Genomic DNA, 12,370 nt, shown 5'->3' with positions numbered 1-12,370 from the left:
GAAACTTTGTTTTGTTTTGTTTTTTTCTTTTAAAGACCATGCTTTTAAAGACCCAAATCACCTCTGGTCCCAGGGTCCCAGACCAAGCCTTACTTGGTCACTGTCTGGGACCTGATTGGCTCAGAATCAGTGTAAACGACATTGTTTCTACTTTGGCCAGAAACCCTGGGAGGAGTCTTCCCTCTCCCAGATCTATTCTTCACCTCATTTTTTTAAATTAAGCTTTAATCACTGAATGGACACTGCCTCAGTCCAACTGAGACCTATTAAAGACCTTAGCTCGAAAAGGCCAAGGTCTCCCAGTGCATCCTGGGCCATCTCCAGTTGTCTTGATATATATCTGGCCGCTGGACCCAGATAACTCTGGAGGAGAAAGTGAGGCTGGTGACTTTGCACAGCATTCCCTCACTTAAGTCCAATTTATTTGCATGTCATGGCATCACCTCCCTGATGTCATGGTCCTCTTTGAGAATAACCACAGCAGCAGCAAGGGGGTGTGGTGGATAAAGGCTCTCCTCAATTTATGGTTTATTTTTTTTCTGCTTAAATCCTCTAAATCTTCGAGAGCCCCTAGTCTTTTTTCTAAATCCCATGTTAGCAATTCAGGATTTAGAGTTTTCTCAGATGGATTGGGGAAAGTATAACTTCCATATTAAAGGTTCCTTCTGCAACTTCCCTTCACCTCTATGTTCCATGAAACTAGAGAACAAGATTGTATTTCACTCTGTGTCTCCATTACTTCAAAGTGAACTTGGAGAATAGGAGTTTAGTGGTCATCTCTTCTCCCAAGTATTTGCTAATGCCAATTTAATGGGGATTTGGTGAGAAAATGTGCTCAGAGGTTACAATACCTTATGTAGAAAAATCTAGGGAGCCTGCTTCTAGAAAGGTATGGTGATGTGTGATAGAAGAGCCTTGGAGAAGTTTGGAATGTGTGCCGAAGTTCTATAACTGGTTCTAGTCTGTGAATGGAAATGACGAAGAATAGACAGGTGGGTCCTAGTGTCCTGAAAGAATTCACTTGGACAGTCTCTAAGTTAAAGAAAAGTGTTTATTGGGGTGATGCACCCAGTAACCCCTGCTTCCATGTGGGAGGGACAGAGCCATTAGCAAGGCAAAAGGTCTGGTTTTACAGGAACCGGGGAATCGGAGCAAGAGAATGGGAGGAGGGGCAAGCAGGGCTCTTGAATGCCTGGAATATCAGGTAGTCTGGAGCTATCTTTGTTATTCAGATAAGCAAGGAGAACAGGAAAAGAGGAAGAGGGGCATGCTCTGGAATCCATACAGAGAAGCAAAGGAACCAGAAAGGGAGGGGAAGAGTTGTTCTGGAATGTAAGGTAATTGGGGGTGCTTTGTGAAAGTATACAGGTAAGTCCACAGTGGGGGGCTTCCATACATAGTCTTCTTTGATCGCTTTTCTGACTGGTCATATCCTGCATCTTGTCTCCTATCTCACATTTTGCATTTTGTTTGCTCCATATGACTCAGACACTCCTGTCTGCCTTGCCTCATCAAAATGATAAAGAGACTTTTTGATTGTGTGTGTAGCTGTACCTGATGTTCCTTCAAAAAGCACAAGTCAGCCAGAAACAGTTCCTTCATATGACTGTGTTCTGATGAGAGAAGAGAGACAATGCTGTAAAGGAGTGGTCTTGGACCCTCACCATCTGAGACTGCGATGTGCCTTATTAATTTGCATCTCAACTCTTTGCCATTTTGTACTTTAATTCTTTCCTGATTCAGATGAAGGAGGTTAGAGGCGGCTATGACTGTGTGAACTTTGAAAAGTAATGAGAATGAGCCCCCTGGAGGTCTAGGAAAGAAGTCTATGCCACATTTAGTGGCTAGCCAGACCAGCATCAAACTTCAAAAAAGAAGGATGACCTTCAGGACTAGCACCAGGGGTAGCTGAGATGAGAATTTATGCAGCAGCAATGCCATATTTGGAATGCAATTTGGTGGGACCAATGTTGTGTGTAGAAACTCTTTTGTCTGAGTCCAACTCTCCTGAGAGACCAAGGTGGTACAGGAGTGAGAAGGCTCCTCAGGTGTTGAGGTGATGAGACTGCTTATACTTCTTTGCTTGCTATAATTTGAAAGTAAACATCTCTTCAGAAAATCTAATTGATGTTTATTGATCAAATGGAACTTGGTCATCAACCATTGGCAGTTACGAGTGGGAGCGATGTTCTAGAATGATGGCTTGAGATAATAGTATTAAAGAAGAGACACTATAACCTGCAGGGATGCCCCCAGAACTTGGCCTTACTCAAACAGAAACAATTGCTATACCAGTAAAGGAAATACCCTAGAGTCATAGCCAAATATGCCAAACCTCCTCTTCTCAACTATACAGGGAAAAAGTAGCATGTGCAAGTAAAAATGTAATCATTAACACCTCAAATACTCTTCTTTGTAGCAGAAGGCAGAACAATCCCTATAGCACAGAATGACTAGTGAGTTTTGCATGCCACAGATATCTCTATATAGTTAATGGGTTTTTAGTTGCCTTTCAGGTTTATTTATTTATTTTCTGTGTCCTAAAGTGGTTGGTAAGTAGCATAGCGGTCTAGGTATATTTTTCAAGATTTGTTACTGACATTTTTAGTGAGCTGTCAAGACTTATATTTAAGATAGATGAGCATTGAAATGATACTTTGCACCCAAATCCTTCATATTAGAACAATCTGATGCCTCTAAGACAGAACTGCAGCTCACTACAGGTTTTATATGCTCAGTGTAGCCTTGTTATACAAAAACAGGATAGCATCAACTTGAAAATCATCTGTTATAATCTGGCCCAGCAAATAAGAATAAATAATTACTCTCATAGGGCAAAGTATGGTCAGGAGAAAAGAGAATGCTGAGGAAGGTAGAAAAACAGACCACGGCTTAGGAAGAGACTAGACTCTGCAAAGCTATGGTCAGACAAACTAACCATGCCTATAACATCTGCACAAATTAGTGAGTTTCTTTACCTTTAACAGCTTTATCATCTGTAACCACAAGGTTCTTTTGCGGAATAAATATTACGGTAAATTATTGAGAATATCCATTATATTATATTTTCTTGAATATAGAACAAAAATACATGAATTTAAATGGTAAGAAGAGGTATATTTTTGTTAGACTAAGAAGTCCTTAACCCAGAAGAACCAAAATAAGAATATTAAAAAATAATAACAAATTATTAATTATTCATGAGAACTAGGTGTCAAACTAATGATCATATTTTGACTCTGAGATATTCCAAGGGAGAACACATTAAAGGTAATATTGTTTTAGTGCTCAGTGTATTGCATTTTATTCTAATCCTTTGAAAGTTTATCATCTTTATAGGAAAAAAATCTCAGTTAACCAGGATGTTCAGTAAATTAGAGCACTCTATCCTCCGCCTATTCCAGAGAGATCAAACTATCACACAACATTTTCTATGAAGCATCTCATTTTCTTCACGTCTTCCTGTGGCCCATCAGGCCAACCTCATGTGGTATATCTTGAAGGGTCCATTGTGAAATATCTTGACGTTACTCTAGCCGTAGCATGCTTGTAGCTTTTCATGCTTATCAGGGATTTTAGGCTAGTGGCAGGTGGTATCTTCTATAGTTATTTTATGTATCATTCTGAGCAGGTTGAGACAACCTGACCTCAATTTTGACAATTCAGTTTTGCACAGAGCCCTGCTTTTAAAGGTTGACTATACAATGCCACTTGTAAGTGTCTTTTACTGTCAGTGGATATGCCTCAAGTTTTCTTCCAGCTTCTTATCTTTCTTTCCTTCTCAAAACATAAGTGCAGGTGGTTACAGCGAAATTACAGACTTGCCTCGGTATATTATCTTTTGGATTGATTTTCTAAGGAAACGAAGTCCAAAAATTGTGATTTTGAGAAAGCATTTACATTCACATCAGAAAACTTTGTATTTATTTATTGAAAATAAGTCAATTTAAAACTCATAGCTGGTAATGAATCAAATTGCTTCCATCTATTCACAGAACAGTCATAACAGAAATTCTAACTTTCCAAATTTGTTCTGATACCCTGTCTCAACAATGGACAGAGAGACCATGTCTGGAGCTTGAGGGAAATTTAATTTTTATATCTATTTAATCCTTTCCTGGACACAAGAGCTAAATCTAGTATTTTTACCCCTATTCCCTGAACCATATATTTGATCCTTATTCCCTGAATCAGGAGGCATCTTTAAGTTATGAAGTGATCTACAGTTTCAAAGTTGAAAACACCAACCTTTAATAATTCATATGTTCTCCATCTACAGTACACTTTACACTCTCAACCACAAAATGGATTGGGCTCAGTGGGGCTCTTAGACTTTGCTAACCTGATTTTAACATACATTTTAATTTACTAGAGTGGACAATTGTTCTTTGTATGGCTTTTTCCTAGTATATAATTTCTTATTGTACTATCACCCCCTCCTATCATAGGATCGCTTATTCTACACACACACACACACACACACACATTTTAGGACATAATGGATTTTCCATTAGTGCAGAGGCTGAAGATTCAGATCACACAGAATTATTATAGATTATACAGAGGTGTTTTACATGCACACAATACATATATACATACATGCCTTCTCGTTCATATATACCTGAATATATATGTATGTACACACAAACATATATATATTCCACAAGATATAACTAGGATACATGTATGTATATGTATACATGTGTATGTATATATATACATTATATATATACACACATACATATGCATATATAAAATATATCCACTTAAATATATTCTTAAATTAGCAATTAAGGATTAGTGACTGGCAAACTTGACTTATTTATACTTCTGGGAACTTTCCTTATATCATTTGAAAATCAAATAGGTAAAAAACAATCAAGTTTAGATATTTAGGCGCTCGGTCCTCTGTATCCCTTAACACCTTCAAACAAATGTTTGTTTAATGTAGGGTTCTTGGCACTACATGAATGACACAGGAAACATGTACAAGATCTGCTTCCATCTTGGAATCACAGACTGTATAGAATTGGAAATAAGCTGAGAAATTACTTCTTCCAACGTCAGCCTGAGGCATGAATCCTCTTCTCTATAATATCTTTGATAAATAATCTTGTCCTATAGCTTCTTCAGTGACTCTCCATTCGCTATGTCCCAAGATAGTCCATTCCATTTTTTTCCATTTTTCCATTTTTCCATTTTCTAATTATTAAAAAAAATTCTTCCTTATTTTGAGCTAAAATATGACTCCTTAGAACTTCCATCAGCTCCAGTTTTGCCCTCTGGAGCAATTAACTAATCAAGCAAGCAAAATCACGCTGATGGTGCCTCCTATTTCCAGGTTCTATGCCCAGTGCTTGGGTTGGAAACATACAAATGAAACAGTTCCTACTCTCAAGGCATACACATGTTACTCATCAACAGTATAAACTCAATCTCTCCTCCATGTGACGACCTCTCAAACAGTTTAACGTAGCCATCATTTACCCTTTAAGCTTTCTCCAGAAAGGTAAACACACTCCCGGATGAAAGGTAGGGTTACTAACCAATTACTTATGTGAATATTGTGAAGATACAAATTCATGTTTTCAAATCCTGATGCTAACTCTAAATGAATTTGTTTTTAATTTAAATCCTAAATACATAATAGAGAAGTTAAAGCTTCAAAGTATCTAAACTTAGAATGCACCATTCTTGTCCTTGCCTTCTGCCCTGAAAAGAAACTATCTGAATCGATTCAATTCAATTTCTTTCAGAAACATTTATTAAACACCAAGTACATTCAAGGCTCCGTGCAGGCATTGGAATATACAAAGCTAAATAGGATACAGTGTTAATTGACTCAACGTACTGTTTCCCAGAGGAAATACTTTGGATGAAAATCTCAGGTTTTGGTGAGCAATATAATTAAAAATTAGAGAAGAGAGCTTCGCCAGCAACTTTAGGCTTTGAGACGCCTATTAATCAAATCATAAAGTGTGTGCATGTGTGTTTATCACCTTTGCAATGCTGGAGAAAGAAGACAGTTATGAACCCTGCAACCAGGATTAGACCAGGGCCCCTGATGAGTGGCGTCAATGCCATGGCTGCACATAATGTACTGCTTCCTAAGTGGGAAGAAATGGAGACTCCTGCCACTCTGTGGCATCCCTCAGCAAGGTGTAAATGAAGTATGAAATGAAAAAATCCTAACCCACTCAGTACATGGAGAGAAAGCAGAGACTACTTTACAATCACTGCTGTGCTTGGCTGTTTACTGTCATAGTCAACTCAGCCCCAGCCACACAGGCTCCCCCCCAATCTTGCCCCACATCTTCCCAACTCTAACACCAGAAGACTGTATTTCATTTTGGTCTACTTTGGCTATGTTGATACACACTGCAGGAGGCCCTCTGTCCATCAATAGAAAGCCTATGGCTATTCCTTAAGAAGGATCCATAGGAAACACAAAGGAAATAGTAGAGTTAAAAGAAAAGGAAAAAAGGCCCAAAAAGATGAGGTAGTAATAAGGGGAATTGATTACTCCCTCTACAAGGAGGAATAATGGATCTGATTGAAGATAGAGGATTTTGGAATATGAGAAAAGGATAAAAATGGGTAAACAAATGATTCTTGGTTAGTTTTCATAAAAATAAAAGGATTCTCAAAACAGGCTTGTTCTATTTTTTTTAAATGTGTGATACACCTAACATCCATCGCCTAAACACAGGCGAACAAAATGCTTAGGATGATATGAGAAACTTAATAAGAATTCTTAATTTGATGTGAGATGTATGGATGCATGTGTGTGTATATATACATATATGATATATTGTAATTATTAATTTAAGAAACATACATAATTTGGGAAAGTTAATCTCATCATACTTTTAGGATGTTTTGCTTCATCCGAGTGTTCCCCTCTTTCCCTTTTAAGATAGCTATCTTATATTAGATTTTTAAAGCTTTAGTGTTTTTGTACTATCATTGTTGAGGATACTCTCTTCAATGGTGCAGATCAGATTTTAACCAAGCTGGCCCATTCAGTGTGAGTCTTGTCTTTTAGTTATACAAAGGCTTTCCATTTGTTGTACTATGTGAACAAATCTTTCTTTCCTTCTTTCCCTTTTTCTTTCTTTCTTCTTCTCCTCCCCATCCTCCTCTTTTTCCCCTCCTTTCCTTTTACTCCTCCTCCTCCTCCTCCTCCTCCTGTTTTTTGCTCATACTTCTCTTTAATGATGCCTTTTATACCCTGTCTTGGGCCAAATTGCTGTTTTATATAGAGTTGCAGTCTTCTCACATTTATTGTGCATTTTGAGTGGTCTCTATGGCCTCTTGGGTGATTTTCAATGTCAATTCTTCAGAGACTGCAGCATTCAAGGACTTACAGGTCTACAAAGTAGAGTTAGACAAGTTAATTCAATGCCAAGTTGCCAAGAAGAGCAAGTTTATAGTGTTATAAAGACTCATACCTCACACAGATGAGTAAGAAGACCAAGATGACAATAAATTCTGAAAACATTGGAATTATAGAAAAAGTTATAAAGAAATGAAGTTTTAATACTCTCAAATTCAAAAACAAATCATGTTCAAAACAAATGTGTTAAAAATGCCTCCTGTATACAAATTGAAAGGCAATATGGCTTAGTAGGTAGAGAGTCAGCCTTGGAATCAAGAAGACTACCCTAGATTGAAAAATGTTTCAGTTTGTTTTCCAATTGTCTTTACAATGATCTGCCACAAAAATTAATAGTAGAACACAGATCCTAAATACAAAATATATTATTTTAATAGATTTGCCATATAATCATGCTAAAGACTAAATCTATTAAAACCTTGCCATAAATTATAGTCAGTTAATATGAATACAGTAAGGCAATGTGGCATAGAGGACATAAAATTGGGTGGTTATGGCTTTATATTCTACCTTTGACCCATAGTAGTCATATTGTCTCGAACAGGGACTCTCACTGTTCTGACAAATTTCTAAGATTATTAGATTTACGAGTTAGCATATGTGAAATGAATTTCCATACCAGAAGTTCTCTATACTAATGAAATGAGAGGTCCACTAAAAGTTAGTTTTTGGTTTGGGCTTGGTTGCCCAACTTAGGAAAGGGAACTCAGATAACTCAGAAAAGAACATTACCAGAAGAGAAATGTATATTCCTTCACAAACCTATCAACTTAATTTAAATATGCTCTATTTATATCTTACTCAGATGCCTCACTATAGCATGGAAGTGACCCTGGGTCATTAAAGTCTTTGGCAGAGGATTGTGAGCTCTCACATATCCCACCAAGCTGGAGTGGCTTCAGGTATTGGTCCAGCAATGGATCATAAATTTATTTTCCAAAATCTGGCTGACCTAAGTTTGGAATGGCTGTTCTCTGTTAATCATTGGTTGATTTTTTTTCTGCTGCAACAACTCTAAGGCATGTAGGGATTATATTTTGTCTTAATGAAGGATTCCCTACATTGATTAAATTATAAATCATTCAATCAAGAAGCATGAAATATATTAATCACTTGCTATATGCTAGACACTATAGATACAAGTGCAAGCTATGAAATATCTACTCACAAGGAACATTCATTTTAATGAACAAAACAATGTACACATATATGTTACAGCAGAAATATAATGTTAATAAACAAAAATATGTATACAGACAAAGGAACAAATAAATGATATTTTGGGAGGAAAGTCAGTATCACTTGTGGGGAGTCAGGAAGGTTCATGTAGAAGACTGTGTTTGAGTTTCATCTTAAAAGAAGAAAGGAACCCAACAAAATGGAGCTGAGCAAGAAGTGTCTTCCAGACACTTGATATAGAGTTGTAATGAATGGAGATGGGAGATGGAATCTTATCTGTGAAGAAATGGGCAAGGCTGATGTGGATACTATTGTAAATTTATGCATAGCAGTATCTGAAAGGATTTAAGTCAATATTACAGCTACTTTAAAGCCATGGGTAAATTCCTGGTCTATATTCATGGACGGTCTCTTATGTGTCTCTCCAGTATTTCAAGTATCAATTAAGTGTCAAGTATAAAATCATGGGAGTACACACTCCTCTACAGACCACATCCCTTCTGTGCCTAAGTAGGTGATAGCCATCCCTCTCTATGCAGAGCGAAGCTACTGTAGTCTTTGGATGACAGACAGAGGACAATTCTAAGTTCGTAGTCAAAGTCTATCTAGCTTGGTATGACCTTGGTAGACCATAGCAGACCTTGTGCTATGCTGGCATGGTTCTCAAGAACCTAACATTATCTGTATATTATGATGATCTCACTTTAAACTTACTCCTTCTCCAATGCTCTCTTTCTGTTACTGGCTCATCATTCTTCCAGTTATCTAGGTTCAAAGCTTAGTGTTATATTGGATTCTTTTCTCTGTCACTTTCCCCACAGCCTATCTGTTGCCATGTCTTTTGATTCTCCCTCTGCAATAATAACTAGCACTTATAAAACACTTTAAGGCTGGCAAAGTTTTTTGTCTTATTTTTTTGTTTGTTTTTGTTTATAACGTATATTATCTCATTTTACCTTCATAACAACAACAGCTAGGTGACGCAGAGGATAGAGTGCCGGTCCTGGAGTCAGGAAGACTCATCTTCCTGAGTTCAGATCTAGCCTCAGATATTTACTAGCTGCATGACCCTGGGCAAGTCACTTAACCCTGTTTGCCTCAGTTTCCTCATTTGTAAAATGAGCTGGAGAGGGACATGGCAAACCACTCCAGTATCCTTGCCAAGAAAGCCCCAAACAGGCTCACAAAGAGTCAGACACAACTGAAACAACTCAAAAACAACCAAAATGTGAAGAGTTATAGCATTTCCATCCCAGGATCATGGTGATGTTAAGATGGAATAATATGTGTAAAGTGCCTGGACCATGGCAGCGTTATAGAAACGCTTGTTAAAACAACAATAACGATACAAAACAAAAACAACTCTGGGATACAGGTGACATTTACGATGAGAAAACTGAGGCAAACGGAGTCAAATATTTAGTAGGTGTCTGAGGCCAGGTCTAGAGCGCCATCCTTTCAGCCACCTAGCTGCCTTTGCAAAATCATTCACACTCTGCGTCTTCTTTCCACCTACACTGTGCCCATGCCATCAGGCCTTAATTACCTCTAATCTAGATAATCACAACAGCCTCTTCACTGGTCTTCCTGCCTCCAGGAGTTTCCACCTCCAATTGCTCTTTCAAACAACTCACAGATTGATCTAGCTAACACACAGGTATGACCATGTTAATTCTCCTACTCAAAAACATTCCACCTGGTACTTAAAACCTACAATATGGCTCCCAGCTAAGAGAATGACCACATTTTCCTACCATCTAAAATACATAGCTCCTCCTTGTCAATAAGAATATCATGTACAATTTTTTCAAATTTCTTATTGAAACCTATATATATCTTATTTCTCTAACGCTGTCAAAAAATAGGAAACGGGGCAGCCTGATATGACTTGTTCAAAGTAACTGCATACTTATCACTCTACTTTTTCTAAATGCTCACAAACTATTTATTAATTATCAGCTCTAGAATTTAGCTGGGGAGAAAAAAGTCAAGCTCATTCATCTAACACTTCTAGACTCGACCTTCTTTCCTTTTGAAAACTGAAATGATGTTTTTCCACAGCACCTCTCCTATTGTCTATGACTCTTTAAAGATTACTGGTGTTTCATTTGCAGTTTCCTATTGTGCTCTGGAAAGCAATTTATAGGGGTGAAAAGATTTGAACTCATAGAGAACGACTGGATGAACTCTCACTAATATCCTGGACGTTAATTCCTTCATACCATGTCCCCCTACCCTTTTCAATATGAACATCGTTCTTGACTGAGAAGCTAAAAGTCAAATAGGATTTGGGCATTTATTTCATTTTATCACAAGTTAATGCTACGATATTCAGTAGAAACATCCAAAGTTTATTTTTTCAAAGACTTTTAGCCTTAAAAAACTTTTACAATGAAAAACACAGCATGACAGATAACAGAATCCTCTTTATCATTCTTAAAATAGGTTCTTCAGCCTTGACCTTGTTGAATATCAAGAACAGATTAGAAGTGGTATCCTTTAGAGACTCTTTAAGGTCTATGGAAGCCATAATTGGGTCTTCTCAGACCTTATTTTCTTTCTAGGATGAACATAATCAGTTCCTTGAAGGCTTTTCTATAAGACAATTTTCCTATATCCTGAAAAAGCTATGCTACTCCTCTCCCATGTAGTCTTTCTCAAGTTCCCTCAATAACTTGATGGCCAGTGCAAGAGAACAGATGATGACACATAGGTTCTAGAAGTGAACCCCTTCGAAGACCTAGATAATGGAATCACATATTTCTTTGATTTATAACCATAATTAGCTAGAAAATCTTGCCAAGTTTTTAGCTTCATAAGTAATTCTCCTGAGCCAGTGGAGTTTCTGTAGATATGAGCTGTCTACTATATAGATCTCAGCTGTGTGAAACAGAGACACTGAAAAGCCAAGGTTGCATGTCTGAGGACTTATTGCAGTTTTACTTCCATCCACAGTGTATTGAGCAGCCCCCAAAGTCATACACCATATTGAATAGAACAAGTCAAGTCTTATAAATAAGCTTGAAGTTGGAAAACACCGAAGGCCAAATTGAAATAATATCATTAGGTTTGAAATGCTGATGAGGATCAGTGGAAAGGGGGGGAAAGGCAGGCATATTAGTGTTTCAAAAAGCAGAGTTAAAGGGAATATGAAATAGCCTTAAGAAAACTAATTAGAAATCTGTAATCTAAGAGGATTTCAGGAAGGAAAAGTAGGAATTTTTCCAGAAATCTTTTGGAGGTATGAAACTGTGTTCTAATATAGGAAAGTAGGAGGCTATTGGGGACCACTTAAGAACAGGGTTAGAAAAATATCATCACTATACCACCATTTGTTCAAACCTGAGCCAAGTTATGACTGATGCATCAGTTTTCTGAGTCCAAGTCAATACCAATTTTTCTCACTGGCAGAGATTCTGAGTTAAAAGAGCTTTCTGTTTCCCTCACCCCATTCTCAGTCCCATGAAATCAATGATCACAGAAAATATCACTTTCACCAGTTTGCGTAAGGGATAAGGAATAGTGTAGTGATGTATTCAGTTTAGCCGAGGGCGCTTGTAAACCTCGATGCCAGGGTCGTAGCAAGATCTAGCCCTGAAAGCGTCCTTAGAGATCATCAAATCGAACGATATCATTTTACAGAGGAGGACACCGAGGCCCAGAGAAGACCACACTGGAATTCAAGGGATGATACTAGGATTCTAAATTTGGAGCTAGGAAATAGCTTAAGACCATCTAGTTCAACCCTCTTGTTTAACAGATGAGGAACTCGAGACCCTGAGAGGGTAAGTGTTC

The sequence above is a fragment of the Trichosurus vulpecula genome, chromosome 8 (assembly GCF_011100635.1).
Source record: "Trichosurus vulpecula isolate mTriVul1 chromosome 8, mTriVul1.pri, whole genome shotgun sequence".
Taxonomy (NCBI): domain Eukaryota; kingdom Metazoa; phylum Chordata; class Mammalia; order Diprotodontia; family Phalangeridae; genus Trichosurus; species Trichosurus vulpecula.
This window is presented reverse-complemented; position numbering follows the sequence as displayed.